The 6814-nt window shown below is 44.8% G+C and overlaps 1 non-coding gene across 1 annotated transcript; it reads left to right on the top strand.

Moving 5' to 3' along the window:
• Window positions 1-1338: 1338 nt before the first annotated feature.
• Window positions 1339-1445, top strand: LOC121475869. The gene has a single exon (XR_005983821.1). It is a non-coding gene; the product is annotated as a U6 spliceosomal RNA (small nuclear RNA).
• The last annotated feature ends 5369 nt before the right edge of the window (window positions 1446-6814 follow it).

Raw genomic sequence — 6814 nt, 5'->3', positions numbered from 1 at the left:
CTATGTACTATGTCTCCTTATCAGTATTGTAGGTCCTGAATCTCTTTCCATACCGCTGTACAACAGCAGCAGCCATCTCACACAGGGTACTACTGTCTCTGGCTATAATAATCTTTCAAGCCAGTCCCTACTGGGGGGAAGGGGGTGTCCCTATTCTGTGTGTGTGTGTGTTTTTTTTTTTTTTTTTGATGTTACTAAGAAATATCCTGGATGTGTTCCTTGGCAGGCTCGTCTGATTATTTCCTTTGACTCGATTCCCAAAAATGAACTCATTGTGCCAAACAGTTTGCATGTTTAAAATGTTGATCCATTTCGCTGGACGGCCCTCCAGAAGGGCTTTATCAGTTGACAAATTTAAGGGGTTGCCACTCTGTACTTGCAGCATCCCAAGAATGAAAACCTCCTTCTGTTTTTTGCCCAGCCCCCACCCACCGCTGGCCTCAGCTTGGTTCCGGGGCCCACTGATAACATCACAAATCTTCTCAGACTGTGATGGGCCCTTCTGGATTTCTTTACAAAATGCTTATGTATGTATGCATGCATGTATGTATGCATTTAGCTCATTTTTCTCTTGAATTGAGCTGGATATTTTTCTTATTGATTTGTAATAATTTATGTATATATATACATATATATATATATATATATATATATATTGATTTTCTCCTTCTGCTGCAAATATTTTCCCCAATTTGCCAGATTTCAAAACTTTTCTGCCATCAGATCTATTCATCTCTTTGTTTCCCTTAATGGTTTCTGCCATTAATGTCATATTTAGAAGCCTTGCCTCCCTGCCGCCCCAGCCCTGCCTGACCCTTATTATAAATTACTTGCACAGACTTTTTTAAAAAAGATTTTTATTCATTCATTCATGAGAGACACACACAGAGAGGCAGAGGGAGAAGCAGGCTCCATGCAGGGAGCCTGATGTGGGACTCGATCCAAAGACCCCAGGATCATGACCTGAGCCGAAGGCAGACGCTCAATCACTGAGCTACTTGCACAGACTTTTAAAGAACTGTTGAGGGTTGTTGGCTTTTTTGTTTTGGGGGGGATTTTTTTACATTTTGATATTAGATTCATTTGGAATTAATTTTGGAGACTAGAAGCAGGATATGGATCTGGCTCTACTGGCTAGATGATGGCACCAAACCATTGGTGAAGTGACTTAGATTTTCTCCACTGTTACCTACCTGATTTTATCATTCACTAAACTTTCCTGAATGTTTGGGTCTATTCCTGAACTTTCCATTGATCTGGATGTGGCTTTCTAAGCCAGTGCCCGTTTTGTTTCACTTTCTGCAGCTTCATCATATGTTTTAATATCTAGTAGAACAGGTGCTCGCTTCGGCAGCACATATACTAAAATTGGAACGATACAGAGAAGATTAGCATGGCCCCTGCGCAAGGATGACATGCAAATTCGTGAAGCGTTTCATATTAAAAATATATATATATATATCTAGTAGAACAGACCCCTCCCTCCTCTTTACTTACCCTCTCAGAGTTATACCTCCCTCTTTTCCCACAGTACCTTTCTGGCGATGGGGGTGAGGGTAGTGATTAGGCCATGAACTCTGGAGTCTGACAGGGGACTCGACTGGCACCCTAGTTTTGCCCTCTCTACCTGTGTGGGTTTATTTTTTTTTAAAGATTTTATTTATTTATTCATGAGAGACACACAGAGAGAGGCCGAGACATAGGCATAGGGAGAAGCAGGCTCCATGCAGGGATCCTGATGTGGGACTCCATCCTGGGATGCCCTAGGATAAAGGCAGGTGCTAAACTACTGAGTGACCCAGGCATCCCTCTACCTGTGTGGTTTTGCACTAGTATTGAAGGAAACCAGAGCACAGTAGATACAGCATGTGACTCTTGATCTCAGGGTCATGAGTTCAAGTCTCAAGTTGGGTCTAGAGCTTACTTAAAAAAAAATCATCATTAAAAAATGCCAGCTACAAAATGATTCAAAAGAAAGGAAAAATGAAACTAGAGCACAGGGGAACCCTGGGTGGTGCAGTGGTTTAGCGCCTGCCTTTGGCCCAGGGCGCGATCCTGGAGACCTGGGATCGAATCCCACATCGGGCTCCCTGCATGGAGCCTGCTTCTCCCTCTGCCTATGTCTCTGCCTCTCTCTCTGTGTGTGACTATCATGAATAAATAAATAAAATATTTTTAAAAAAAGAGAAAAATCTTAAAAAAAAAAAAAAAAAAAGAAACTAGAGCACAATTGGGAGGCCATGTGCATATGTTTTAGTATCGCACATGTCAACCCCCAGCTCCATCCCTTGGGGTCCTCAAGATCTCAGACAAGTTTCCCCCAATGCCTCATGTAGAACAGGGGAGGGGCCTCATAACAGTTCCTCACTATTGGAAAAATTAAGTAACTAGAGACTTTCTCCTACTGTGGAATTTTTAAAAAAACATTTTATTTATTTATTTATTTATTCATGAGAGACACAGAGACAGAGGCAGAGACATAGGCAGAGAGAGAAGCAGGCTCCATGCAAGGAGCCCAACGTGGGACTTGATCCCGGATTCCAGGATCAGGACCTGAGCCAAAGGCAGACACTCAACCTCTGAGCCATCCAGGTGTCCCCCTACTGTGGAATTAAAATGAAATAGTGATTGTCAGAGGATGCAAGTATGTGTCCCACAAACATTAGCTGTTTCAGTCATCTCTCGCTAGGACCCCTTAACCCCAAAAAATCAGCTTGGGATTTTCACTGGGATTGCATTTAATTTAATATAGAGATTGATGATCCTACTATAATGAGTCTTTCCAACAAAAACAAAGTTTTTCCAGGGTGGCTGGCTGGCTCATTCGGTGGAGTGTGTGACTCCTGGTCTCTGGGTTGTGTGTTCAAGCCCTATGTTGGGTGTAGAGATGACTTAAAAGTACAATATTGGGATGCCTGGGTGGCTCAGCGGTTGAGTGTCTGCCTTTGGTTCAGGTCGTGATCCTGGAGTCCTGGAATCGAGTCTAGGATCGGGCTCCCTGCATGGAGCCTGCTTCTCTTCCCTCTGCTTGTGTCTCTGCCTCTCTCTGTCTCCCACAAATAAATAGGTAAAAATCTTTTTTAAAAAAAAATACAATCTTTAGGGGACTCCTGGGTGGCTCAGCAGTTGAGTGTCTGCCTTCAGCTCAGGCATGATCCTGGAGTCTTGAGACCGAATCCCACATCGAGTTCCCCGAGAGGAGCCTGCTTCTCCTTCTGCCTATGTCTCTGCCTCTCATTTTGTCTCTCATGAATTTAAAAATAAAAAAAGAAAGAAAATCTTAAAAAAAAACCACAATCTATTTTTTTCTTAAAAGCTTTTCCATCTCTCCATCTATGTCTTCTCTTTTGTTCTGTGGTAACTTTCTAACTGTTCATACTTTTCTTCCAAAACTGGGATCCTGTCATATGCTATATGGTGACCTACTTCCTCCCACTACTTAATATTTTATGAAAATCTTTCTGCAGTAGTGCATTGTTTTGTAATATAGTTTTTATATGACTACTGTATTTGTTTTCTATTACTATGTAACAAATGACCTCAAAATCTAGCAGCTTAAAATAATAAACATGTATTATCATACCTTTTCTGTGGGTCTGGAATCTGGGAGCAGCTTAGCTGGATGGTTCTGGCTGCGTCTCTCTCTCTCTCAAGTACCAGTCAGGATGTAGGCCATGGCTCTGGTCTCACGGAGGGCTTGAATGGGACCAGATGAACCACTTTCAAGGTAGTTTAGTCACACGGCTGGTAGGTTGGTGCTGGCTGTTGGTGGGAAGCCTCAGTTCTTTGCCATGAAGACCCCTCTCCATAGGGTCACCGGAATGGAGTGTGTCTTCATGACACGGCAGCTGGCTTCCCTGAGAGGGAGTGATCCAAGAGATAGCAAAATGGAAGCCACAGTGTCTTGTATAACCTTGCCTCAGAAGTCACACACTGTCACATCTGTGATTACACAGTGGTTACACAGATCAACCCTATTCATTGTGGAGAGTGCTCCATAAAGGCAGATGTATCAGGAGATGGGGATGTGGAGGCTCATCTAGGAAGGCCGTCATATGCATAAACCCACAATTACTTAACCATTTCCTCTCATGGAACATTTACTTTTTTAAGATTTTATTTATTTGAGAGAGAGAGCATGAGCGGGGGAGAGGCAAAGAGAGAAGCAGATTCTCTGCTGTGCAGGGAGCCTGATGTGGGGCTGGATCCCAGGACCCTGGGATCATGACCTGAGCCAAAGGCAGACACTTAACTGACTGAGCCACCCAGGCACCCCTTGGTGGGGCAATCAATCACTCTATCTCACAGGCTGAGATCCCAAGATTCTAGTGAGAGTCAGTGTGTTGCCTGTAGTAACCCATAGGTGGAGAGCTGAGGGGATGCCTGGAGGCATCTAGCAAGGAAAACCCACAAAACCTGGTTAAAGTAGGGGGTAGATAGAGGAAGGGAGCCTTTAGCCAATATACAGGAACATGGATCTCTGAGTTGGCCCAGATGCTGGTGCCCATTAATAAGCCCAGAGAGATGTCCTTGATAAGGAGTCCTGGGTACCAACAGTTGCCAGATCCATCTCTGGACACCATGCCCAGTGACTGAGGCTTTCATTCTCAGAACACCACTCCCTGCACTGGGGGCACATCCAGGCCATTGCCTCTTGGGCTAGAGAGCCTGACAGCCTGCACATGGATGCTGGGGGCTGGTTGGCCTGGGTTCAAATATCAGCTCTGCTCTGTGCTTCAGTTTCTGCACCCAAGGAAATGATAATTAGGTATATTCGTTTCCTAGAGCTGCTGTAACAAAGTACCATAAACTACATGGTTTAAGCAGCAGAAATCTGTCACCTCGTGGTTCTAGATGCCAGAAGTCTGAAATTAGGCTGTTGCCCGGGTTGACTCCTTCTGAGGGCTATGGGAATCTGTTTCTTGTTCCTCTTCTAGTTTCTGGTGGTTTGCTGGTGACCTCACGGGTTCCTTGGCTTGTGGCAGTGTAACTCCAACATGGCAATTTCCTTGCGTGTCTCCCTCTGTGTCCGAATTTCCCCTTCCTGTAAGGACAGTCACATCAGACGAGGCCCCACCCTAAGGACCTCCTCTTAATTTGACCATCGACACAGACTCTGTTTCTAAATCAGGCCACATACACAGGTCCTGGGAGTGAGGACTTTGATGTCTTCTGGGGGGGACATTGCAGGAGCAGAAGAATGAGCAGAAGAGCTCATTCATGAATGAACAGAAGAGCTGGCTCTTCCTTTGATGCACATGGTTCACTCAATCCTCACAACCAGGGACGCCTGGGTGGTTCAGCAGTTGAGTGTCTGCCTTTGGCTCAGGGTGTGATCCCAGGATCCAGGATAGAGTCCTACATTGGGCTCAGTTAAGTGTCTGCCTTCAGCTCAGGCCCCTGCGAGGAACCTGCTTCTCTCTCTGCCTATGTCTCTGTCTCTCTCTCCCTGCGTCTCTCGTGAATAAATAAAACCTTAAAAAAAATCCTCACAACCACCCCATGAAATAAATAAGTGCTCTCATTCTAATTCCCATTTTACAGAGGAGAACGGTGAGCCTCAGAAAAACCAAGTGTCTGATCTCAAGCTCCACAGCTCCCAGGTTGAATGAGGCGGATCCTAGGGGCTCTATACCTCCCTGGTGGGGTTGTCGTGTATTTCTTCTGCCCAAATGTCACCTTGTCCAGGGCTTTCCCTGACCATTTGTCTAAACAGCCCTCCCCATCACCCTTCTCTCCTTGGTCTGCTTTGCTTTTCTCTCAAATCCTTTTTACTACTTGACATCTTATTTCATTTATTTGATCTTTATCTGTGCTTGTCTTATTCTTTTTTAAAGAAAAACAATCCTGGAACTCCGGGATCACGCCCTGAGCTGAAGGCAGAGGCTCAACCACTGAGCCACCCAGGCATCCCTTATATTCATTTGCTATGGCTGCTATAAATTACCACAAGCATAGTGGCTTGAAACAACAGGATTTTTTTCTCTTGTAGTTCTAGAAGCCAGATGTCTAAAATCAAGTAGGGCTGAGTTCTTTCAGAGCAATGAGTGGAGAATTTATTTGCTCGCCTTTTTCTGCTTATCGAGGCTGCTGGAACACCTTAAGTCAGGGTCTTGCTTGTATCATTCCAACCTCTTGCTTTTGTTGTTACATCTCTTTCTGCTCACTCTGATCCTACTATCTCCTTCTTATAAAGGCCCTTGGGATTAAATTGGGCCCACCTGCATAATCCAGGATACTCTCCCTATTTTAACAGCCTTAATTTAATCAGGCCTGCAAAATCCCTCTTATCATGTCAGGTAATATTCACGAGTTCCAGGGATTGGGATACAGGTATTTTTGGAGGGCCATTATTTAGCCTACCAAAGCTTTATTACCTCTGAATTTCAATTCTGAATAGTAACAAAGGAATTGCAAATTAGTTTGCTCTGAAAAGGTAACTAACAGGATACCTGGGTGACTCAGTTAAGCATCTGTCCATCTTGGGCTCAGGTCATGATCTCAGGGTCCTGGGACCCACCCTGCTCAGCGGGGAGTCTGCTTCTCTATCTCCCTCTGCGCCCCCCCCCACGCCCCCCGCCGCCCTGTCATGCTCTCTCTTTCACATAAATAAAATATTTTAAAAAATAAAAATAAAAATAGGGGCACCTATGGGCCTCAATAGTTGAGTGTATGCCTTTGGCTCGGGTCGTGGTTCGGGGTCCTAGGATCAAGTCCCGCATTGGGCTCCTTGCGGGAAGCCTGCTTCTCCCTCTGCCTATGTCTCTGCCTCTCTGTCACTCACTCACTCACTCATGAATAAATAAATAATTAA

Source organism: Vulpes lagopus, chromosome 14, assembly GCF_018345385.1.
Source record: "Vulpes lagopus strain Blue_001 chromosome 14, ASM1834538v1, whole genome shotgun sequence".
In the NCBI taxonomy this organism is placed as follows: domain Eukaryota; kingdom Metazoa; phylum Chordata; class Mammalia; order Carnivora; family Canidae; genus Vulpes; species Vulpes lagopus.
Note: the sequence above shows the minus strand (reverse complement) of the source record. Positions and strands in the feature narration are given on the sequence as shown.